Source organism: Nycticebus coucang, chromosome 5, assembly GCF_027406575.1.
Source record: "Nycticebus coucang isolate mNycCou1 chromosome 5, mNycCou1.pri, whole genome shotgun sequence".
In the NCBI taxonomy this organism is placed as follows: Eukaryota; Metazoa; Chordata; class Mammalia; order Primates; family Lorisidae; genus Nycticebus; species Nycticebus coucang.
In genome coordinates this window covers 59,855,431-59,882,457 of record NC_069784.1, presented here as the reverse complement: position 1 = coordinate 59,882,457, position 27,027 = coordinate 59,855,431, and the positions used below count along the sequence as shown (strand labels likewise).

At 39.3% G+C, this 27,027-nt stretch overlaps 2 pseudogenes; both read right to left on the bottom strand.

Moving 5' to 3' along the window:
* LOC128585504 (G patch domain-containing protein 3-like) overlaps positions 1-4,087 on the bottom strand; it is a 125,690-nt pseudogene extending 121,603 nt beyond the window's left edge.
* Positions 4,088-15,834: 11,747 nt separating this feature from the next.
* LOC128586292 (phosphatidylinositol 5-phosphate 4-kinase type-2 gamma-like) lies at positions 15,835-17,119 on the bottom strand (annotated as a pseudogene).
* Positions 17,120-27,027: the final 9,908 nt, after the last annotated feature.

Genomic DNA, 27,027 nt, shown 5'->3' with positions numbered 1-27,027 from the left:
ATTACTACTAATTAGTAAGGCTGTATGAAGAATGTTTTTAATGTTTACTTCTACCTTACTTTGTTACAGAAGAGGTAAACAGAACAGAAATATAGTTGTGTACTAATATTTGTCATATTTTCCTTAATTATGGACTAAATACAAAGCAATATCCAGAAAGGTAAACTACTACATATTGTGAAACAATTTTAATGCAATAAATAGATGTTAAAGAATTGGCCAAAGAAAACACAATTTTTAGAATTTTTACAAGCCAAAGACAAAAAAGTGACTTCTACCCTATAAGTTTGCGGCTTCATAATTTACCTCCTTTATGTGCCTCAATGTGGAAGCATTTCCACATTTAAAATAAATTTTCTAAGAATTTCAGTTTGAATTCAAATTTCTTAGAATTTTAGGGGGTCTCACTAATCAGAAAAGCTGGTCTTGGATGCTATTTCCTAACCTGAACAAACTCAAACTTTCTATTGCTGGGATCTATTCCTTTATAAAGTCCTAAATCATTTTGGTTAGTTATCTTTTTTACTTTAGCCCCTATAATTAAAGTATTTCTCTTTATTTGTTTATTTATTTATTTATTTATTTGCAGTTTTTGGCAGGGCTGGGTTTGAACCCGCCATGTCCAGCCTATGGGGCCGGCGCCCTACTCCTTTGAGCCACAGGCGCCACCCTAAGTATGTCTCTTTAGAACAATGACATGAATATCAAAGTGAAGATATGTTAGCATAGCCGCTTATAATATTAACAACTACAGCTCTTTAGCTGCTGAGAATAATTTGCTTTTGATGATATAAAAACAATAATAACACAACAAATATATAAGCATCTCATAAAAAGGCTTGCTGGTCTATTTTCCATGACTCTCGTAAGGTCTTTTCCTTTTTCTTTTTTGACCACCCATATGAAGTAGAATAGCTGGCCTGCAAATATTTTCATGAAGTCTGAAATTTAAGAAACACTGCCTTAAAACTCTTTAAAACCAGGTGTTTAGCTTAACACAGCAGTGGTTAAGAAGAGAAATGACATCTGTTACTTATTTAGCTGTATGAATATGTTGATATCTACACATCACATAACTGTTCAAAGCCTATGTCTCCTTTGCCATGTTAGAATAATTCGATCTGATTTAAAGGATTGTTAGAAAAAGTTACCTAAAATAATTTACTTAAAACAGAGTACTGCATATTCTAAGTACTCAGCAAGTATCTATGATTATCATGACTTTTGTTTTTAAAGATAAACTCTGATAATCTATACAGTACTACAATATTGATATATTGATTTCTAGTATTATCAACTTAAAGCTGTAAAAGATTTTAAAACAGCAAAAGCAAACACAACCTCTATTTTACATTTCTATATATTTCAGATCTACCAGATGACCTTAATATGAACTATTCAAAGCTGACTTTATAAAGGAAATTACCTCCTGCTATTGCCATATCTGAAAACTAGCAAGACACAAATTAGCATTGCTACCAAGGTACTTTCCGTATTACTTTCAAAAAAGCCACTGTCGGTTAAAGAAGCAGATTATGCATAAGTATATACTAGAATGTTTTCAAATGCTAGATGAAGAAACTTCATATTCTCCAGGAGAAGTCAGGCTCTAACTGCAATATTTAAAATGTTCATAAGCAGCTTTACTCAAATTAGAACTAAGTAGGGATCAGGAAATGTATCTATAGGGAGTTATCTGCTAAAATAGCAGATGCTGAAAACAGTAAAGCTAGGGCTAAGCAGAAACTTAGGAATCTACACACCTTGTTATAAGAATTGTATTTTTAAAATATCACTACTGTTTAATATACATGAAAGTTTACAGTGTGATTTCTTATTTGTTCCAACCAACAACATTATAAATTATGTAGGAAATCGATAAAGGCAGCAAGGTTATGAAAGTTAACATGTTATGTCAAAAACTATTGTTAGGAAGTGACAAATCAAGAATTTAAAACCTGGCCTTCTCGCTTATACTGATATTTCAGGGTTCTTTCCACAACTCCATAAAGATACTTCTAAGGAAAGGGACAAATAAGCATCTTCCCAAAAAGAAATCTCTAGGCTAAACTACAGACTGCTTTAGCTACTTACTAGCTGAAAGTGATTTCACCTTATCAGGCCTTTATTTTCTCATCTGTAAAATGAGGGAAATGGATTAGCAAACAATCCCCTTGTAGCCTAAGGAGAAATATACAAGACTGCACCCATTACAGCACACTGGCTACTTTGCTGAGTTATTGTTAGCAACAAATTCCAAGTCAGACAATAGTGTTAATAGCTCTCCTAAGCAACCTAGTGTAATTAATTATCAAATAAATTCTTCACGCCTGACAGATGTTATCTCAATATCATTAAGTTTCTACACAGAAAACAGTCTAAATCTCATAGGGACTATAATGGAAATGACTAATCTCACTAACCATTCTTTTTAGTTTGAAAAGTGCTCTTAAAACATAACAGTTTAAAGAAAATTTATGGGTCAACTAATACCAAAAAAACAAATATTTTTACAATTATTCTTCACAATGTGTTCCAACAAAGTGTTTTCCAAATATCCCAACTACCAGTTCTCCAATCTACCTCAGAAAAATGTTACATTTCTGAGCTACTTCTACAGAAAAATGGGTGACATAGACATCTTAATAAAAACATCTTCCTTTCAAATTCGTTCCACAAGTTGGACACGGCTTCAAATAAACTGAGGCTTTTTTCCTCAGATAATAAAGAACCAATGCCAGAGACTGCATAATATATTTTTAGCTACCAAGTTCTTTCCTCATTTAAAGATTTTTGCTCTCTTTACTTCTGCTCAAATATTCTTCATGGAATAGCGTGTGTATGGAATACACCAGATATTTCTCCTTTCCCAGCTCTGCTTAGTTCATGAAACTAGTCCAACAAAAACTAATTCTTAACAACTACTATAAAAACTATATGGGATAGAGAATATTAAAGGTATCCTATAGTTTAATTTTCATTCCATGAATACACTCAACATTCTGGTTTTCCTTCATCTTAACATCTTGCCTGTCTCTAAAATAGAACACATAACTTGAAATGGTTAAGCCTGACCTAAGTCAAGCTGCCGGTAGAGCTTTAGAAATTTCGTCAGTGCTTGCGTCAACTATACAAGATCCTTAAGAGGTAAAACCTTTCCTCCTCTGTCTGTAATCTCCCAGGAAACATTTATAATCTTTAAATGTTTTTGCTTTTAACCCAAATTAAAGATTTTCTCAACAAAGTTAATATAAGGATTTCATTTTAAACAGTCAACACTATCTCATTTTGCTTTTATGTCATTTGGCACCAATAGAGTACATGCTTTCCTAGTTCTCAGCTAATCTCCAGGAAAACCTTTGTATGATTTGAGAAACTGAAACAGATGGGTGCCCAAGATTTTTAACGGCCTACTTGAGTAGGTTTTAAGTAAGCAGTTAATTTACCTTAAAAGACCTATTTCACTCATTAGCCTTCCTTCATAATTTAAAATAAAAAAGGAATACAGACTGAGAAAACATGTTCATTTCAACTTCAATATTAGAGATAATCCCAAAGAGTTACATATCACTGGATCTACAAAACGTTTCACTCTAGTTAGCAGTTTAGCCACGGTTGCCCAGTGGAAATTACAAACCTGGTGACTACACTGCTTTAAATGTTTCCATGATTTCAACTAGTGCAATATTGTTAACTTCTCATCCTAAACAGTTTCCTACTGTTATTATTAAAACAGCTGTCAACTGCTGGGCTTCGGTAACCTCTTTGTACAATCCTTTATTCAGCGCTTTGGGATCCTCAAGGACGGGTCATTCCACATCACTCCTCAAAATGAGATCTAAGAACCTGACGTGCTCCGAGGGTCTCCGATCATCACTTGCAGGGGCACGAGAAAAACCACTGCCAAGAGCTGATCGCCCAATGCAGCAATGTTAGCTCAAACCGGCATTTAAGACAGCGCGGCTGCTCTCCTTTTGACGTGAGACTACTAAGGCAACAATTTCTTCTCGCTTTCATAAGCCTCTCCCTGGACCCCGGCTACCTCCAACACTCCCAACCTGAGCAGCCGCAGCTGAGTCTCCAGCATCCTCGCTGGCACCTAGACTAGCGGCGGGAGCGCGCCCCGCCTCGCCGGGTCAGCCGCCACACACCTTAGGCGCCCTCTAGGCCCCGCACACTCGCAGGCTCATGCTCCTCCAGCAGCGCCATGTTCCGGGAGGCAGTAGCAGCTCAGGCCCTGGAGCTGGCGCTCGCGCCCCGCCCCGCGCCCCCGCCCAGCTGGCGGCTCCCACCTGAGCCAGGGCTCCTCGGGATGCCGGGAAGGCAGCCGTGGGCGGGGCGCAGCAGACTCGCGTCAGGGGCCACTAACGGCCTGTCACTGTCAGGCCAATGGCGCCTGGGCACCAGGCTGGCCAGACGGCGCGTCCATGGGCCGGGCTGGGTGGCCAAGGTGGGTCCCCTACCTTGCTCTGGGGAGGGAAAGGGGAGCAGCGCAGAACTACTGGGGGTCTCCTCCCAGGCGCCGGGGACAGGCTCGAAACCGCGCCCCTCCTTCCTCCTCTCCTGTCTCCACAGCCCCCCCTCACCTGCACCGACCTGAGGCACGGCCAGCTGAGGAGGGTTTACTCCCTGAAAGAGTGCCTCAGCCTGGCTGTCGCTGTCCTTGTCTTCCTAGCCACTGCAACCTCCAGTAACACCAACGGGGCAGGGCTCGAAAACATCTCTGGTCTCGGTCTGTCCCTCACCACAGCCTCCTTGCTCCCAGAACAGTGCCGCCCAGCCACTGGCCGTGGCGTGGGCACGTGACTCCTGCAGGCAGGGGACGGGCAGCGTGACCGCCCTGCCCCCCCCACCCGCCCCTCCACATCTCGCGCAGCAGGGTGGGGGAGGAGGAACTAGCCTGAACTCCTCCCTTCGCACTGCTCAGTCTCCCCGCCCCACCCAGCTGTCACCGCCTCTCCTCTGTTGTCACCCACAGTGAAAAGGATAAGGCAGCTCAGGCGCTACTGACACTGCCGAGCAAACGAGTTCTGCAGTAGCTTTTTGCGGCTACCATAGCAGTGGCTGTGACTGGAGACTCCTCGAAATGGTGGCGATGAAGAGGCCCCAGGTAGGGTACTAACACATACTTTTTACAGGGGGTGAGTAAAAGAGTTTGAGTTAGGCCACAGGAAAGACTATGCGAAGACCACAGCTTGAGGCTGAGGCGAGGGTTTCTACCCCACCAAGCGGCTCCTGCCAGCAGGCTCGCCCGCTGTCGGGCGAGGGAGGGTGGCAGCGCGCTCCTCCCCTCCGCCTGCACCTGCGCCTAGAACAAATCGTCCGGCGCCAGGTGGGGCCCAGTACCCACCCCGAATGCGCAGTGACATGCACCTGTCCAAGGGGATCGCAGGACACCTCTCAGTAACATCTTCTGATGGCCTTTTTGAAAGAGAAATTTCAGTGCAATTTTCCAGATATGGTATACTGAGCCTTTAAGAGGGAACTGCCCAGGTACACTGAAAGCCTGCATAAGGAAAACCTACTAATACCAGCTCAGCATTGCAATATGTGCCCTGACTTCCGCTAGTAGGCATGTTTTATTTACATAGAGATTAATCTGCAATTGTTTGTACATACCTTAACCTAGTTAAGCACCAAAGGAGTTACATACTCAGCGGGAAATCATTATCTCCATGTCATCCATGGCCTCTAAAAACTCCTGTAGCATCTGTTTGTGATTTAATGTGTGCAGTTACAAATTTTTATTAGTGACTATCCTTTATGTCACTAATAAACTGAAAGGTTCAGATGTGACCACGGCAGATCAGGTGACATTCAGACTACTCAGGGAAGGTCAAGTCCCAGCAAATTACTATATAGAGCATAAACCTACATTAAAGATCAAGAGTTTTTCCTTTTCTAGGTTCTTGATTTCTCCCAACTATAAAACATTATGTTCACATAATATCAACAGTGTAGCTAGAAGTGGAATAGCGTTACATTTTAATTTGGGTACTTTTGTAGTGAAATACAAAGAAAAAATGCTTATAAAAAAGCTAAGAGAGCTATATGATAGAAGGAAAATTTTTTCATTATGTTACCCTTACTGCCACTGGAAATTGCTATTGCTACCTTATCTCAAGTAAAAAAAAATCCCTAAGGGTAGGTTCTTAAACACATACTTAAAAATAATCAACATGGGGTGGTGCCTGTGGCTCAAAGGAGTAGGGCGCTGGCCCCATATGCCAGAGGTGGCGGGTTCAAACCCAGCCCCAGCCAAAAACTGCAAAAAAAAAAAAAAAAAATCATTTTTTTTAGGCATCATAATTACTGTCTCAAGAGCAAGGCCCTGAACTGGACTCAGAAATTTTTAAATAATTTGATTAGAGTTGTTCATGCATTAAAGCTATTTCTTCTCATTTGCAAAACTAAAATAAGCTAAAGCTAGTACATAAAGGTTTTATCGTTTCCTCTGTATTATGATATCTATTCTATACAATGTTTTACATATATACTGATCTTTCCAACTCATGATTATACTTCCAATTTCCTCACTCAATTATTTTTTATATACTTGCAGTGTCAGAGTAGCCAAGGATAATGTCAAAAACGTTTTGTACCTTTTTAAAGAATGATAGTGATTCTACAGACAACTACCTTAGCCTTCTTATACCTTCACTGTGCTTGAGGTGTCACTTAACAGTTGGAAATACAATAAGTATTACATGCTGTAAATATAAAAATATTTAAAAGGATTACTGACATAAGTGTATATAAAGGGCATGTTAACTTAGAATGTGGCTGTGGCTAAAGATGTGAAAGCAAAATACATCTGAAATTTGACAGAATTTTTATTTCACAGTAATCCAATATTATTCATAAACGGGACCAGGCAGTTGAAATGGATGACATTGGAGTAACTGTTAACTAGATTGTATAATGTCTTCATAGTTAACTATAAATAGCAGAAGACTTTAAAATGGTGCTCTGTCATTTTGACATAAGTATAGCTACAAGTTGGGTCCAGGTTACCACAAGATGTGCACAGCATAGAATTAACAAATAATATAAAAAGTTTATATAGATAGGAAGTTCATATTTTATTTCTCCAGAGATATATTTACAGGTAAATGAAAGTTAAAGGCCTGCTTGCACACCAAAGCCAGGTCCTTTGGGTGGTTCAGTCAAAGAGGTAAGACCTCCAGCTGGCTCACAGGAGAAGTGCCCACTCCTAAAAATAAAAGCAAGGAATATTAAGTTAATGATTAACATTTGTACATTTTTACTTACAAAAATTATAATTATTATTTCATAACAGTCCAGTTAAGTAACTATTTGTCCTTCAAGAACTAGCATGTTTTATTTCATTCACACATATTAACTGCTGCAAAATTTTCTATTCCTAAAGTTAAATATGAAAAGACACGTCAAAACTCATAAGTATGACATATAAAAATAGCACTAATATTAGTTCCCATTTATTGAGCCATGTACCTACATTAGCTCATTTAATTTTTGCAACAATGCCGGGCAGTGCCTGTGGCTCAGTGAGTAGGGTGCCGGCCCCATATACCAAGGGTGATGGGTTCAAACCAGGCCCTGGCCAAACTGCAACAAAAAAATAGCCGGGTATTGTGGCAGGCACCTGTGGTCCCAGCTACTTGGGAGGCTGAGGCAAGAGAATCGCCTAAGCCCAGGAGCTGGAGGTTGCTGTAAGCTGTGATACTAACTCTACCCAGGGCAACAAAGTAAGACTCTGTCTCTAAAAAAAAATGCCATGAGAAAAGTGATACTGGCTTTATTTTATTATTATTTTTTTTTTTTGGTAGAGACAGAGTCTCACTTTATCGCCCTCAGTAGAGTGCCATGTCATCACACAGCTCACAGCAACCTCCAACTCCTGGGCTTAAGGTATTCTCTTGCCTCAGCCTCCCGAGTAGCTGGGACTACAGAGGCGCCTGCCACAACGCCCAGCTACCTCTTGGTTGCAGTTCAGCCGGGGCCGGGCTTGAACCCCCGCCACCCTCGGTATATGGGGCCAGCGCCTTACCGACTGAGCCACAGGCGCTGCCCCGATACTGGCTTTATTTTAAGCTACAGAAAGCAAGGTTTGGGGAATTCAGCATCTGCCAAAGATCAGAGTAAAAAACGAAGGTGAAAATAAAACCCAACCCAAGAGAACGTTTTTTAAAAGCTGGTTTTAATAAACTACAGCACTACATTTGTTCTTTCTATACTTGAAGTTTATTTAGATTGAGATACACTATCACAGTGAATAGAAGAAACACGTACATTTATACTCCGTATTTGGAAGTAACAGAAACTGGATTCCTTGACAAATAAGATTTGGGAGAATATCCCTTAGAAGTAGTGAAGTAATAATCTATTTATGTTTTTTTAAGGCTATATAAGTAGTAGCAATTTTTTGAAAAATGATTTCAGACCAGGGTGGCCACCACAGACATAAATAGAAGAAAATAAAAACAGGCCCTGATGGAAGAATTTGTGAAGAGAGGCAGAGCAGAGGTAGAAGAACCTGTCTGGCTTTTTTTCATCCCTACACATGTTTTCTGAGGTAGTCGCTCACCTCTGCCCTGGCTGATCTCTGTTGCTAGAGCCTAGCTCAGCACCTAATCCATATCACTTAACCCTTCCCCCACTATTCCCTGGCTCTGCTAACTTTGTTCCTTCTTTAGATTTTAGCTAAAGAATTTGTTATTTATATGTTTTCAACCCCCTGTGGCTTTGCCCTTCACATTTTATCATCAATCCTATAAGTCTATTAATTAGAGCCCCAGGAAATCATTTTCTGTTGAAGGCGACAGGAAAATGACACCAGATAATCATCTGTAAGATCTTGCAACTTATCAAATACATTGCAAATAACTGTAATGTATTGTAATGAACAATGCTACATAGGTCTTTTTGTTCACTGTAGAAAAAGATCAAAGAGCAGACATTATGTACTATCTGTCAGAGCCTACTGTTAATGTTGTAGGGTAAGTGGCAAAATGATACTTAGCTAAGAAAAAAAAAAAGACAGTATTTGACTTTGTATTTTATTTTATGTTGTTGTTGTGTTTTTTTCCAAGATGGAGTCTCACTTTTGTCACCTAGTAGAGAGCCGTGGCATCATAGCTCGCAGCAACCTCAAACTCTTGGGCTCAAGCAATCCTCTTGCCTCAGCCTCCAGAGTAGGTGGAACTACAAGTGACTGCCACAACGCCTGGGTAATTTTTCTATTTTTAGTAGAGACAGGATCTTGCTGTTTCTCAGACTGGTCTCTAATTCCTGAGCTCAGGCAATCTACCTGCCTTAGCCTCCCGGCAGGCTAGGATGACAAGCATAAACCACTACACCCAGTCTGTATTTTTGTATTAACTGGGTACAACTGCTTTTCTTTAATTGCTAATGAAATATAGAAATTAATTTATTTTGGAGGACCTTTCAGCTACCCCTTCCTTCAAACTACTCTGTCTAAAACTTTTCTCTTGATCAATTATCAAAATGGAATGTGATTTAAATGTTTCCTTTTCAAAGTCTCTTAAAAGCTGAGCATTTAGTATCCTAAAGCTTCTCATCAGTTTGAATGAATATGGACTTTTTTAAACTAATAAGCTCCTTAATCCATTCGTGGGTTGATGGGTGTTTGGGTTGCTTCCATGACTTGGCAATTATGAATTGAGCTGCAATAAACACAACTAGGTATCTGCCAAGAGAGAAGAATCAGTTTACTGCATTTGTTATTTTAATATACTTTTCGACATTTAAAATGCTTTATTTAAAAGTGAATCAGAATGCTTTGGGAAGTTACATTTTTATGTTGTATGTACAGCTGTTTAAAAGGTTGTATTATGGTGTTAACTATATGAAGATTGTGTCACAAATATAAATTGGTGTGAAAATGATGGAATTATTTTAAAAATCTATATTTATAAAAGCATGCACTATCATTATAGCTACATATGATTATAGCTATATACAACATTCAAAGAAAGTTTAGAAAATAATATACACAGTGGATGTTGTTCGGTTATGATACTGTTTAGTTAATTGTTTTACCTTCTCTACCTCAAAATAATTGTATAGGGCTGTGCTATTATATTTTAATAATTAAATGATAGATGTAAATCAAAATATTGAGTAAAAGTCAGTCTACTGTCAGTAGATCTACCTTTTATGCAGCCAGTCATCTTTTATTTATTTTATTTTTTAATTTTTTGCAGTTTTGGTGGGTGTCAGGCTTGAATTCGCCACCCCCGTATATGGGGCTGGCAGCCTACTCCTTGAGCCACAGGCACCACCCAGCCGGTCTCTTTTAAATGGCTCAAATGAGTTGAACAGATAACTAAGTGGACTTTTTACAATTTCCCTAATGTGTTTCTTGCCACCTAGTCCAAAACTTATTTATAATGCTTAGGAAAAAATATAGCAAAATGAAAATTTGCTATGTGAGTGAAAAGATTAAAGAAAAAGATAAGTGGAACATAAAATAGAGTCAGGAATGAGTCTAATCAAAAACATATATTTTAGAACTCCACAACATGTGGCAAGTTGGCCAGATACTTATTTCAAATTTTCATTTTTTTATTAATATTAAATCATAGTTGTGTATTTCAAATTTTCTAACAGCCAAACAAAAAGCTAATCTGATCCACATAATTCACAATGTCCATGAGATTAAAAAACACACACAGTATTAGCCACAATATTTAAGGTAGAGCTATGAAATTCTAACATCAGAAATAAATGCATATATTTTTCAGAGTTCCCCTACAGAAAATATTGTGTAAAGGAATGGGTAATTTTTTTTTTTTTTAATTTTTGCAATTGTTTTAGAAATAGGGTTTTGCTATGTTGCCCTGGATGGACTTGAATTCCTGGGCTGTAGCTGTCCTGCCTCAGCCTCTTGAGTATCTACAACTGCAGGTGTGTGCTGCCATGCTGGGCTTAGAAAGGGCAGGGCTAGCAGAGGGGCTTTTTTTTATTAATATTAATTAATAGCTGTGTACATTAATGCAATCATGGGGCACCATACACTGGTTTTATAAACAGTTTGACACATTTTCATCACACTGGTTAACATAGCCTTCCTGGCATTTTCTTAGTTATTGTGTTAAGACATTTATATTTTACATTTACTAAGTTTCACATGTACCCTTATAAGACGCATCGCAGGTGTAATCCCACCAATCACCTTCCCTCTGCCTATCCTCCCCCTCCCTCCCTTCCCTCTCCCCCTTCCCCATATTCTTAGGTTATAACTGGGTTATAGCTTTCATATGAAAGCCATAAATTAGTTTCATAGTAGGGCTGAGTACATTGGATACTTTTTCTTCCATTCTTGAGATACTTTACTAAAAAGAATATGTTCCAGTTCACTGATTTTGCTATATACACTCTAAAATCTACCCAGAGATGGCATGGATAAAATCTGTCTCCAGCCACTGAGAGGTCATCACACTGATCTCAAAAACAATCCCCTCCATCTTTCTTTAAGGGGATTGTTTTTGAGGTCAGTGTGATGAGACTTAGAGCCCTCTGCTGGCCTGAGGCAGATTTTATCCATGCCATCTCTGGGTAGATTTTAGAGTGTATATAGCAAAATCAGTGAATTGCATACTTTGAGGCAATTTTTGACATTCTTCTCCCTCATGTAAACTTTGGATATTTAATGGGAGATTGTACATCCTGGAATATTTGGAGTGTAGTTACTGTATTTTGCCACTTAAATATGGATCCATTGGATCTAGTCCAAGATTAGATTACCTTGTTAGACAATTGAGCTGAGGCAGTGGTGATAGCTTCTTAGTGAAGAGAGGAACCCAGCTAAGATGTAATCCTGCCTAGGTGGACATTCCATCTCCACTGACTGATCAGTCTCAGTCGTAGAATGGGAATGGCAACAATTCCTCTGGGAGCAATTTAGGTTCTGCACTAAGACAAAGTTACTCATGGGCAATGATGTTTTCTGGCATAGAGTAATACCCCCCCCTCCAAAAAAAAATGTTGATCTGAAATATTTTAAGGTGGTAACCAAACCCTCACCTTCATTATAAGAATCTCAATGAAGCATTCTTAGAATGACTAACTTTGAGCATTGTTATTTTCTAGGGAGCTCTTTATGATAAATTACTTGTGAATTATATAGCTCTGAGTTATTTTGGGGACCATATTTACAACCCAGCTAAAAGATGGGGAAATATCTGCTGAAGGTAACTTGTTCTTTTTTTCTTAAGATAGCAAGTCTGTGGTGTATCTGTGCCACTTTTGGACTGTGATTTCAAATCTTCTCGTATGCCTACGGTAGAAAGCTTATATGTATTTTCTCTAATAGAAAGAAGTAAATTCAATAAAAGGCAAACAGACCTAAAGAATTAATAGGAATGACACATTGCCATGAAAATATGTTTCTGTCTTAACCTATGATTTGATTTGTTAAGGAACAACTCTTACCCATCCTGATCCTTGTAGTTCCTTGATACTGTGTGTCTGTTATGTGAACAGAATAACATTCTTGGGAGAACAAGGGAATATAGGTTATAATTTGTAGCAAGAAACTGGTATACCTTATTTGGGAACCTAATAAATCCATTCCTAAAATCTTAAACAACAAGAAAAAGACATTCATGAATGATGAAAGAATTGCCACCAAGCAATGGTTAATTTAATACACGAGTAGTGACAGCACAAAGGCCGAGAAAAGTCAATTTGCTTAACGACTTACCTTACATAAAGCACGGAAAGATTTAGTGCCGGTTTGCAGATGAGTTGATGTGTTGATTGGGTGACTATGTTGAATTTGTCTGAAATGAATTTTTTAAAGAAAAAAATGTGTGAGTAGTCTAATCAAACATGATTTAAAAAAAAAACAAAAACAATTCATATTCATGCAATGTTACATTAGAATGTCACCATGCAGTTTTCATCACGATTTCCACATGCCATTTATTCTTTTTCATGAGGCCTCTATAAAAAAGTCAGGCGAGGCCATTTTTCCTGGTTAACTAAGGAGAACCTCAAGGCTCCACAAGTTGAGATTTGCCTCAGGTGGAGCAATGAGTGTGCTCTAGAAGTTTTATTTACTCCATATTTTTCTTTATATTATATAGTTAATTACCAGTAGGTTTAGATGTAACAGGTAACTTGATACCTTTGTTTTCCATGTCATGCCCACAAAGCATCCTTTTGGTACCTTGCTTGTTAAGCAAATGAAGATTAGATTACCAGCTACATCTGTACCCATATTGATCAGCTATGGTGTTTATTTCTTTTTATCTGACAAATGTGTTAATTCAGTAGGACTGAATACCTTTATACCATCATCATAGCCTGTCAAGAGCTGGGGAAGATGAATAGGACATATAGATCCCATATACATCCTTCCCATACTGAGGGAGTTTTCAGTTTGCAGAAAGAGGACACATACTCACCACTAAAGTGGTGAGCTTGAGGGGTCATAACATGTCCACCTTGCTACTTGAGTAGATCTTGACCACACCTTGCATGAAAGCTTCATGTGAGACAGACATGGAGAAGGCAGGATTCTGGGCCTCGTTATTTGCATCAACCATTTTGGGTAGCATATGATTAAGTGGCAAATGCGAGGTGGCACGTGTGTTGACTTGGCTGTCTGATTCAGAGGTGGCCCTTTCAGGTGAGGTGAATGTGATACTCAGGTAACAACGTGGGACTTCCACTAGACTTCTAACAATTTGATTCGATTCTGTGAGTGGGGAGACCAAGAAGAGGGCATTCTAGCAGAATGGAGCTTGATTTAGGAAACATAAAGAAATGAAACTGGGGAAGGAATTGAAATTATCTTTTACTTTTATTTACAAATATTAGTGGTCTATTTTTTGATACTTCAAAAAAATAATAAGAAAAAGTTAACTGATGACTCCATACTGAATCTCAGAGTCAAAGCATTCTATAATAGACATACTCTTACTTGACATACTCTTTTGTTACTTTCCTGGCATTATTATTATTGCTTAATATTTCAATGTAGCAATTGTCTGATTCCTTTCCTGAATGTATTTATGTTCGTTCATTCTTATTTTTTTCACAAGACTTTTTTTATTATTAATAAAACAAGAAAAACAGAAGCAACAAATAAAGACCATACTGCCAGGATACATCAGCCATGTGGTCAGAAAACCCATTTTCAAAGAACAATGGTTGCTGGTGTCAGAGTTTTATTTCATTCAGCAGGGGAAAGGCAGATGGTTGGAATGAAAGACCCAACATTAGGCGCCTGACAGAAAGGTTTTATAGGGACTCTACTGGGGACTCCTCTTGCTACCTTCTTTGGAGCTTAAGGTGAAGGGGGATTGGGATTCTCCCTTATGATCTCATGACTTTTTTGCAAGTCTAATCAGTTCAGCCAGAAACAGAGCAAAGGAGGCCAGTTGCTGGTCCCTCCAGGCCAGTTGCTGGTACCCATCTTTATGTTTTAAAAAAATGTGGAAGTCTTAAGGGGGATGGAGGATAGCAAGAAGAATGGGTGCCTTAGCCCAAAAGGAAGCAGGGTGGAAGGGAGAACAATCCATCTCAGCTCATCAGGGTCTCCTACATTCTGAGAATATCATGCATCAATTCTACTATCTTTGGAGAGGGCTGGGTGATTGAGTTATGGCTCTGACTCCTCTCTGGGAGTGGAGAGTGAAGATGACAAAGAAGGCCATCTGTCCCAGAGATGGTAGACACAGTAACAGTATAAGACAGGACAGAAGAGAACACAATAATAACAAATCCAACTGGAAAAAGAGTTTAAGAAGGGGTTGGGGAAGGGAGCGTGCAAAGCACACACATCCAGAAGTAGAGGAAGTTCCCACACTTGCAACGTCCATCCTCTTGAAATAACCAGAATTGATCCCGGTAAAGGTAGTCCTTTTTTGTTCTATAGAGTTCTCTTCTGCTGGGAATAAACCCTGGGAATGGCTAGGCAGGAACAAAAGAAACTTAATATGGGAAATGAATCTTACACCCCCTGGCCCATCATCACAGCCTGTAGAACTGGCCACACCCCTACAGAAGGGTTCCAGCCCCAGGAGGGATGTGAGGTCCTGGTGATGAGAAGCAATAATCAAACACCTTCACCCAGGCTTGAATGCTTTTGGCCCTCTCTGGGCTCCTATGCCCAGGTAGGTGGGGGTGGAAATGGGGTGAAAGAAGAGATTAGTCAGTCCTTAAGAGAGATTCTCTCCAGTTCCCTGAATAATCACAAAAGTCCTCTTAGGTCCCACCTCCATGAGGTGCCAGCCTACTGACCATTCTCCACCCCACCTCTGTATGTAACATTGGCCATATTTTATGATGTGTGTGCATGCCTGCACCTACATCCTTAGTGTCTTCAAAATCCTCCATCCCAGGGCCTACCAGGAGGGAGGCATGTCACAGTGAATTCTATAAAGTTTATCAGCAAAATTCAAACACTCTTAGTTCATTTACACAGCAAAGTGCATCTGGAGTAGTTGGTTGAATGAGGTTCATCTGTCTAGTCAGGTCCTGAAGATGGCAAACAACCCCCTTCCCCAAGCTCCTATTTTATAGAAACAAGAGAACATTTTACAAAGAGCAAGGCACTTGGGAGACAGTCAACAATAACACTCTAATGAAGCAAGCAGACAGGCTGGGGCAGAGGGAAGAAAAATGGACAAAGGGAAGAAAGGACAATGTATTTCTGAGGTCCAGAAATAGCCTACTCAACAAGATGGAGTTACTTGGATGGAAGGAGCATGCAGCCTGAATTTAGCAAAGCAAGAAGAGAAGTAGTGGCTAGAATACCTACAATTCCCTCAAGCCTCTGAGAACCCCACCATCTTGAACATCACAGAGTCATGCAGTCTCTTAAGCAAAGATGTTGGTAATAAAATCCAGGAACGGCTTAGCATACTGCTCAGGATGGACAGTAGAGATCTCTGCCCCAGCCCCAGGCTTGACGTTTTGGCCGCATGAGCTGCTTTCTTCTTGGCATCATACTTTGTTAGAATGTCAATGAGGCCCATGAAATACACTTCCTTCTGGGGGACTCCCTCAGCACTCCGGATGGCGTAGACATCAATGAAGGACTCAAACTCTCCAGGGCCCAGGGGCCGATGGGAATGCATGTAGCCTCCAATACCCTCCGGGGAGGTGCCGTAGGAGCCCACCAGAGCAGGAGGTCCAGTCAGGCCACAGTCCCCATCCCCCTCTGACTCATCCTCCCCAATGGACCCCTCCTCCTCTGGTTCAGAGCCCTGAACAATGTCGTGGATGCCCAGCAGAAGGCTATAGTCCATGATCTTTAGCTGCACTAGAAACTCCACATCTCTCTTTAGCTTCTCTAGAAATGCTTTCTTCTCCTCTTCACCAATGTAAACTTTCTGGTTCTTGTTGAGAAAGTCCATATCCTTAAGGGTGGGCAATTCTTTAACCTTTTCCTTATCACTGGCTTCCCGGGACACTAAGGAACCATGGAGGTCATACTTCTTGTGCACAGGAAGACAGTGGCTAAACATACTGCACATCACAAGCATGTAGCTGTCTTCATTGTCCACACTGACTTGGTACATCCCTAGGAACTGGGGCAAAAGTGTGTTGCCATGGCACTTCACAATGTACTGGTGGTAGTTGGAGAGGTTGCTATGCATGTCAGCAATGTCCTCACTGGATACTTCTTTGATGACCAGAGTCCGATCATAGGAGATAAGGAAACGACCGTCACTGCCTTCACTTTCATTGGGGGGGCTTCGGGTAAGGGACACCAAGTGATCCTGGTCATCAATGCCAAATCCATCACGGAGGTTCCTGAAGACCTGAGGACAATACTCTTTGAGGTTGAAATGACTGAAGTTGAAATGAAGTTGAATGATTTTCCCTGTGGAAAAGGTGATTGTCGACCTTGATCTTGGAGCTGGCCTTAAAGTCATCTGGCAGCAGCATCACTGGGGGAGGTACCTGGCTGAGCTCATTGATGGAGTGGGCTACGCCCCACAAGAACACGCCCACCAGCGGGTCGGCCGCCCGCCCAGAACACCTTCACCTTTTGCTGCACGGAATGCTTCTTCTTGGTTTTGGAAGCGAAGCCGAAACCCGGGCCAGGGCCCGCTGTCACCGCCAGTACAGTGGCTGGTGGGACCGAGGAGGACGCCATAGTCTCCCACGCACTCGACCGAGTGGAAGCGGGAGCTGGCTGCGATCCGGGCGCTCGACCCCGGAAGCGGTGTTCACCTACGCGGCCCTATGTTCGTTCGTTCTTTACGAAGTTTTTGTTTCTAGTCCTTATTTTAAACATTGTTATTGTTATTAAATTTGAAGCCTTTTTAGTTTTGTGAAGACAAAAAATGGAAACCTAATAAACACATATATATGTAAAAAATTAAAAAAGAAATGAAATTGGAGAAGGTGGGTGGCAGGTATGTAGGAAAATTTAAGCAGTAGTTATGTTAAAGAGTTGAGATTTGATGATGTAGACATTGAGGAGCCATCAAAGAAATGGCTTTTGCTTATTTTCTGCTAGTGCAGCCACATGATGAATGAGAAAATTTGAGAAGATTATCATGCCCCGGTAATGTCTGACAATTCTGAGGTGTGATTCAAAGACTGGAGGAGGGACCAAACATTTTTCATTTATATGAGGTGATACAGAGTGATTTTAGGACACTTTGTGTTTTGATGAATGATGAAACTCCAATGGAGACAGTTTACTGTTAGGTCTCTCTGTATGTTTTATGGTCTGCTGGTCTCCAGGATTATGAATGAGTACTGGGACCAAGTTGAGCTGATGATGGAGTGATCACAGGTACAGAGCAATGCTAGTTTATTATAGCAAAAAGAAAGAAGCTATATGAAGTAAAAGCAAAGAAGAAAACTGCACAGGATGAAACAATGTGAAAATGTCCCAGAAAAGGGGGAACGAGTTAGTCTCCATGAGTTGAGAAAGACCCCAAAGTCTAATCTGAGTGAACACTGCCTTTGATGTGCTCACTAGTTTATCCCCCCTCCCTCCTGGGAGGACTGGTTATCATTCCTGGTCTATGGGGCGATTGACAGGTTGGGAACAGTTTGGTTATACTTGTTATGGTAGAATGTTTCCCTTTCTACCCATACCTCTTTCCCAGAATCCTTCACAAAAGCCCCACCCATGCTATGCTAAATAGATGGTAAAGATCCCTAGGTCAGTTAAAGGTCACTAGGAACTCCTCACTGGGTATGTTCTCACCAGGGAACAGTTCCTACCTGTAATCTGGTTCCTAGCAACAATTTGGTCCCCACTCTCTTTCCTTAGCCACTTCCTTCCCACATGTCTATGCTCTGCCAGACCTAACTTTATTTCTTTGGCTGTTGGTGCTGCCTCTGTTATATGGAGCAAACTATAAGTGGGTTTGTTACCGGGATGATGGCTCTCTAAGCAATAGTCTCTTTGTCATTGATCATGGCCAGATGTGGAGTCTCTTAATCACTCTGGGCCCAGAGGAGCTGACAGTGGGCCAGGCATTGTTATTTACTAAGCATGCTGCATATATCACACGTGAGGAACTGAGGTGCAGGGTTGCTCAAGAGACTTCTTCCAGCTCACACAGTGATGGTGCTGAGGGGCAGTCCCAGGTCAGTCTGGTTCCGAGGCTGAGCCTCTTTGTGCCCGTTACTAAAGCATCCCTGATGGCCATGTCCATTTTATTCTGCTTTACTGAAAAATGTTAGGAAGCCAATGGATGCAAAGATTTAAAATAGGTTTTTGGAGAGATTTTCTGAGGCTGTGTGGAATATAGCTAACTATAGCTATATTAACTAACCAGAGAGTGAGTTATGGTGGAGAGAGTTACATTTCATTGCTTTACTTGAGCCACAACTGTATCCTTGTCACCTGTTAAAAGCTGACCTAAGTCAATTTAATCATGTGCAACTCCTGCAGGTGAAGTTTAACTACTCCCTAACAGCCTTGCAATTTACCAGTTTTTAAAATATGTGTATTTAAATTTTTTTAACTGTGGTAAAATGCTTATAACATAAATTTACCATCTCAACCATTTTAAGTATACACTTTAATATTGTTAAGTATGTTCCCATTGTTGTGTAGCTGATCCCCAGAAACATTTTAATTTTTGTATAACTGAAATTCCATACCAGTTAAATTGCAACAACTCCCCATTCCTTCTACCCTAAAGCCCTGGCAACTGCCATTCTACTGTCTATGCCATTGACCACACTAGATAAGTCACATAAGTGGGCTTTTACTGTATTTGTCTTTTTGTAAGTGGCTTGTTTCATTTCATACACTGTATCAACCTTCATCCTTGTAGCATGTGTCAGAATATCCTTCTGTTTTTTAAAGGTTAAGTAATTTCCCATTATATGTGTATCTTGTAAAATACCTGTTCATTCATGGACGGGCACTTGGGTTGCTTGCTCCTGTCGATGAGCACACAAATATCTCATCAAGATCTTGTTTTCTTAGTTATTATGTTAAGACATTTATATTCTACATTTAGTAAGTTTCACATGTACCCTTGTAAGATGCACCGTAGGTATAATCCCACCAATCACCCGCCCTCCACCCATCCTACCCTCTCGCCTCCCTTCCCTCTCCCCTTTCCCCATGTTCTTAGGTTATAACTGGGTTATAGCTTTCATATGAAAGCCATAAATTGGTTTCATAGTAGGGCTGAGTACATTGGATACTTTTTCTTCCATTCTTGAGATACTTTATTAAGAAGAATATGTTCCAGTTCCATCCATGTAAACATGAAAGTGGTAAAGTTTCAATCTTTTTTTAAGGCTGCATAATATTCCAAAATAACTAAGAAAATGCCAGGAAGTCTATGTTAACCAGTGTGATTTAATAATAATACAAAAAGAAAGATCCTCTATCTTCATTAAAGTAAATAAAAAAATAATAATAACTTTAAAGTGTTGTTATGAGGAATGAGTTAATATGAATAAAAAAGAATTTGTTGAATAATAAAGTGCTAAAAAAACTTTAAAAAAGATCTTGTTTTCAATTATGTTGGTTACATAATCAGAAGCACAATTGCTGGATCAAATGGCAATTCTTCATATTTATTTATTTATTTCGAGACAGAGTCTCACTATGTTGCCCTCAGTAGAGTACCATAGCATCACAGCTCACAGCAACTTCAAACAGGCACCCACCACAACGCCTAGCTATTTTTTGTTGCAGTTGTCATTGTTGCTTTAGCAGGCCTGGGTAGGGTTCAAATCTGCCAGCCTTGGCGTATGTGGCCAGCGCCCTACCCTCTGAGCTATGGGTGTAACCCAGTAATTCTAGTTTTAATATTTTGAGAACTGCCATATATTTTCCATAGCAGCTGTAGTATTTTCTGTTACCACTAGTAATGAACAAAGCTCACCATTTCTCTACATTCTTACTAGCATGTATTTCCATTTTATATGGATGTGAGGTGATACCTTGTAGTTTTGACTCATATTTCTGTGATACTGAGTGTCTTTTAATCTGCTTGTTGGCCATTCGTGTGTCTTCTTGGGAACATCTATTTACATCCTTTGCCCATTGTAGAATCAAGTTATTTATTTTTGGTTGCTTTATAGAAGTCCTTTATATATATTCTGGGTATTAAATCCTTAACAGACACGGCATGCCAGTGTTTTCTCACATTCTATAAGTTGCCTTTCACTTTGTTGATTGTGTTCTGTGCACAGAAGTTTTAAATTTTGATTTAGTTTGGTTTATTGGTTTTTACTTTTGTTGCATGTGCCTCATTACAAACGTATTGCCAAAATCAGTGTCATGAAGCTTTTCCTTATGTTTTCTTCTAAGAGTTTTATAGTTTTAGTTCTTACGTTTGGATTTTTAATCCATTTTCAATTTGTATAGATAATGTAATGACTTACTGGGTTTTAATGAAAGCAAATCTCAAATGAAATTCTGTCAAAAACACAGACATTCATTAAACACACAAAACTAGCAGGGGCAAGTGTCCACGCAAGCTTTCTGGAGGGGTCATAACCTGTCCACCTTGCTACTTGAGTAGATGCTTGACCACAGTTTGTGTGAAAGGTTCATGTGTTACAGACACAAAGAAGGCAGGATTCTGTGCCTAGTTGTTTGCAACAGGCAAACAGACATCCTCCTAAACTTGTGGTTGGATGTAGCACTGACAGGGTTATGCCTTAACTGGGTTATCCCTTGACTGAGTCTTCACCTTTTCAAATATGGGAATGTTCTCTCATGTTATAGACAGTCTACTTACATTGAATTCCTTCTGGGTTCTCCAATGAGACTGAATGCCTGACTCTTACCTTGTTAATTAAATACACCACTAATGTCACCAATGAAAAGCCATTTCTGATATTCAGTATGCTAAACAGAGAAGCCTCTGGTGTTGATCAAGATATGAATGAATGGCTGAAAGATATATGAGTAACTAGAATGCTTGGCTGGGTCTGAAATATGGCCCTAGTGATGCAATCCTAGCTGACTCTGGGAATCTGAACCCCCAATTAGGGCCAATGACTGTTGCTAAAAATAAAGCTTAGACTAACTGATCTAAATGTTGCATCCTATAGTAAATAGCAACATCTGTCTACTGGATTCAAAGACCAAATGACCAAAGATTTCGACACATTGAGACAAGAAGTTGCATCCCTCAAAGATCTGAGAAACACAGTAGAATCCCTCAGTAACAGAATGGAGCAAGCAGAAGAAAGGATTTCTGACATTGAAGACAAAGCTTTCGAATGCTCCCAAACCATCAAAGAAGAAGAGAAATGGAGAGCAAAAACAGACCACTCTCTCAGAGAGCTCTCGGATAATTTGAAGAAAACCAATATTCGTCTTATAGGGATCCCCAAAAGTGACGAAGTGGCTTCACAAGGCACAGAGTCTCTTCTCCATGAGATTATGAAGGAGAACTTTCCAGACATGCCAAGAGATTTTGAAATTCAGATAGCAGATAGTTTCAGAACTCCAGCACGACTCAACCCAAATAAGACATCCTCCAGACACATCATAATCAATTTAACAAAAGTTAATATGAAGAAGAAAATTCTGAAAGCTGCCAGACGAAAGAAAACCATTACCTACAAGGGGAAGAATATCAGAATAACTGCAGATCTCTCTACTGAAACCTTTCAAGCAAGAAGAGGATGGTCATCGACTTTTAATCTCCTAAAACAAAATAACTTCCAACCCAGGATCCTGTACCCAGCTAAACTGAGCTTCATTTATGATAGAGAAATTAAATACTTCAATGACATTCACATGTTGAAGAAATTTGCCACAACTAAACCAGCTCTCCAGGACATTCTTAGAACTATCCTCCATAAAGACCAGCGTAATTCTCCACCACAAAAGTAAACCCACCCAAAAAATTTTTGATCAAATTCAAACTTCCACAGTTGCAAAAGGATTAAAAATGTCCACGGGTCTCTCGAAAGGCTTATCAATACTCTCAATTAATATGAACGGTTTAAATTGTCCTCTAAAGAGGCAAAGGTTGGCGGACTGGAAACAAAAACTCAAGCCAGATATCTGCTGCATCCAAGAATCGCATCTTACATTAAAAGACAGATAATAGACTCAAGGTAAACGGATGGTCATCTATATTCCACGCAAATGGAAAGCAGAAAAAAGCACGGGTTGCAATCCTGTTCGCAGACATAATAGGCTTTAAACCAACCAAAATAATTAAGGATAAGGATGGACACTTCATATTTGTTAAAGGTAATACTCAATATGCTGAGATCTCAATTATTAATATTTATGCACCCAACCTAAACGCACCTCAATTTATAAGAGAAACTCTAACAGACATGAGCAACTTGATTTCCTCCACTTCCATAGTAGTTGGAGATTTTAATACCCCTTTAGCAGTCCTGGATAGATCATCCAAAAAGAAGCTAAGCAAAGAAATTTTAAATTTAAACTCAACCATTCAACATCTGGACTTAACAGACATCTACAGAACATTTCATCCCCAAAAAACTGAATACACATTCTTCTCATCAGCCCACTGAACATACTCCAAAATCGACCACATCCTAGGCCACAAATCTAACCTCAGCAAATTTTAAAAAATAGAAATTATTCCTTCATCTTCTCAGACCATCATGGAATAAAAGTTGAACTAAAAAAACAACAGGAACCTACATACCCATACAAAACCATGGAAGCTAAACAACATTATGCTGAAGGATACATGGGTTATAGATGAGATTAAGAAGGAAATTACCAAATTTTTGGAACAAAACAACAATCAAGACATGAATTACAAGAACCTCTAGAATACTGTAAAGGCAGTCCTCAGAGGGAAATATATAGCACTGTAAGCCTTCCTCAAGAAAATGGAAAGAGAGGAAGAGAACTTAAATGAACATCTCAAGCAACTGTGGAAAGAAGAACACTTCAACCCCAAATGAAGCAGAAGAAAAGAAATAACCAAAATCAGAGCAGAATTAAATGAAATTGAAAACAAAAGAATTATACAACAGATCAAAATATCCAATGGTTGGTTTTTTGAAAAGATCAATAAAATAGATAAACCTTTGGCCAACATAACCAGGAAAAAAACAGTAAAATCTATAATTTCATCACTCAGAAATGGTAATGATGAAATAATAACAGACCCCTCAGAAATTAAAAAAATCCTTATCGACTACTACAAGAAACTCTACTCTCCCAAATATGAGAATCTGAAAGAAATCAACCAATACCTGGAAGCACACCACCTACCAAGACTTAGCCAGAACGAAGTGGAAATGTTGAACAGGGCTAGATCAAGTTCTGAAATAGCATCAACTATACAAAATCTCCCTAAAAAGAAAAGCCCAAGACCAGGTGGCTTTACGTAAGAATTCTACCAAACATTTAAAGAAGAACTAGTACCTATACTACTAAACCTCATCTAAAATATAGAAAAAGAAGGAATATTACCCAGCACATTCTACGAAGCAAACATCACCTTGATCCTCAAGCCAGGGAAAGACCCAACAAGAAAAGAAAATTACAGACCAATATCACTAATGAATATAGATACTAAAATACTCAATAAGATCCTAACAAACAAAATCCAACAACACATCCAAAAAATTATACACCATGACCAAGTCGGATTTATCACAGGGTCTCAAGGCTGGTTCAATATACATAAATCTATAAATGTAATTCAAAACATAAACAAACTTAAAAATAAAGACCATATGATTCTTTCAATTGATGCAGAAAAAGCTTTTAATAATATCTAGCATCCCTTCATGATCAGAGCACTTAAGAAAATTGGTATAGAAGGGACATTTCTTAAACTGATAGAGGCCATCTACAGCAAACCCACATTCAATATCATACTGAATGGAGTTAAATTGAAATCATTTCCACTTAGATCAGGAACCAGACAAGGTTGCCCATTGTCTCCATTGCTCTGTAGCATTGTAATGGAAGTTTTAGCCATTGCAATTAGGGAAGAAAAGGTGATCAAGGGTATCCACATAGGGTCAGAAGAGATCAAACTTTCAGTCTTCTCAGATGATATGATCGTATATCTGGAAAACACTAGGGATTCTACTACAAAACTTTTAGAAGTGATCAAGGAATATAGCAATGTCTCAGGCTACAAAATCAACACCCATAAACATGTAGCCTTTATATATACCAACAATAACTGAGCCAAACCAACAGTCAAGGATTCTATTCATTTCACAGTACTGCCAAAGAAGATGAAATATTTGGGAGTATACCTAACAAAGGACGTGAAAGATCTCTACAAAGAGAGCTATGATACTCTAAGAAAAGAAATAGCCGAAGATGTTAAGAGATGGAAAAACATACCATGCCCATGGCTGGGAAGAATCAACATTGTTAAAATGTCCATACTGCCCAAAGCAATATATAATTTTAATGCAATTCCTATTAAAGCTCCATTGTCATACTTTAAAGATCTTGAAAAAATAATACTTCGTTTTATATGGAATCAGAAAAAACTCAAATAGCCAAAATGTTACTCAGCAATAAAAACAAAGCAGGAGGAATCACGCTACCAGACCTGAGACTGTACTGTAAATCCATAGTGATCAAAACAGCATGGTACTGGCACAAAAGCAGAGAAGTAGATGTCTGGAACAGAATAGAGAACCAAGAGATGGATCCAGCTACTTACCGTTATTTGATCTTTGACAAGCCAAGTAAAAACATTCAGTGGGGAAAAAATTCCCTATTTAACAAATGGTGCTGGGTAAACTGGCTGGCAACCTGTAGAAGATTGAAACTGGACCCACACCTTTCACCATTAACTAAGATAGACTCTCACTGGATAAAAGATTTAAATTTAAGACATGAAACTATAAAAATACTTGAAGAAAGTTCAGGGAAAACTCATGAAGGAAACGGTCTGGTGAATATTTTATGAGGAGGACTCTCCAGGCAATTTAAGCAGTATCAAAAATACACAACTGGGACCTCATCAAACTAAAAAGCTTCTGCACAGCCAAGAACATAGTGAGTAAAGCAAGCAGACAGCCCTCAGAATGGGAGAAAATATTTGCAGGTTATACCTCCAGTAAAGGTCTACAAGAATCCACAGAGAACTCAAACATAATTAACAAGAAAAGAACACGTGACCCCATCTCAGAGTGGGCAAGGGACTTGAAGAGAAATTTCTCTAAAGAAGACAGATGCAAGATCTACAAACACATGAAAAAAAGCTCATCATCCTTAATCATCAGAGAAATCCAAATCAAAACTACTCTGAGATATCACCTAACCCCAGTAAGAGTAGCCCACATAACAAAATCCCAAAACCAGAAATGTTGGCATGGATGTGGAGGAAAGGGCACATTTCTACACTGCTGGTGGGAATGCCCACTAATACGTTCCTTCTGGAAGGATGTTTGAAGAATACTTAGAAACCTAAAAATAGACCTGCCATTCGATCCTATTATTCCTTTACTAGGTTTATACCCAGAAGACCAATAGTCACAATATAACAAAGACATCTGTACCAGAATGTTTACTGCAGCCCAATTCATAATTGCTAAGTCATGGAAGAAGCCCAAGTGCCCATCGACCCACAAACAGACTAGCAAATTGCGGTACATGTATACCATGGAATACTATGCAACCTTAAAGAAAGATGGAGACTTTACCTCTTTCATGTTTACATGGATGGATCTGGAACAGATTCTTCTTAGCAAAGTATCTCAGGAATGGAAGAAAAAGTATCCAATGTACTCAGCCCTACTATGAAGCTAAATTATAGCTTTCACATGAAGACTATAACCCAACTATAGCACAAGACTATGGGGAAAGGGCAAGGATGGGGAAGGGAGGGGGGAGGTTTTGGTGGAGGGACGGTAATGGGTAGGGCCACATCTATGGTGCATCTTAGAATGGGTGCAGGGGATTGCACTAATGTACACAGCTATGATTTAACAATAAAAAATAAAAAAGGCTGAAAGAAATGTGTATCTTAGTAATCTACATTGAATAGTATGAAATGCCATTTTAATTAACGAGTTTGATGAAAACATTTCAAATTGTACATAAAACCAGTACATTGTACTCCATGATTGCATTAATGTACACAGCTGTGCTTTAATAAAAAAATGTCTTATATATGTGCAATTTAAAATAGTTTACTGGTAAACTAATTTGCACACTAACTTTATGGCCACCCTGTATGTGATTTACACAGGAATGATTTTGCAATATGTTAGTCAAGGTTTATTTTTCCATCATTGAATTTGTAGCATTTAAACTTTTTTGTTTTTAATCTAGCAAGATCAATTTTACAGCTGGGATGCCATCAGTCAACCCACACACTCACTGGATTACTCCGAGGGGCAGTTTTCCAGGCAATTCCCATCTGTGTGGCCATTGTCTAAGCCTCCTGAAGAAGAACAGAGGCCAATGGATACTGGAGCAGGTAGGAGACCAGGACAGGGAATGTTCTGCAAGTGCGTAACATGATGGGTCTTTAAAACACTGCTTGCTGGGTAGTGAGTCTGTTTCTCTTCTAAGTATTTTTTAGAGTATAATCTTCAGATAATCCAATTAAAATCGCATCACTAAGAGGCTTGTTAAGTCAAAGA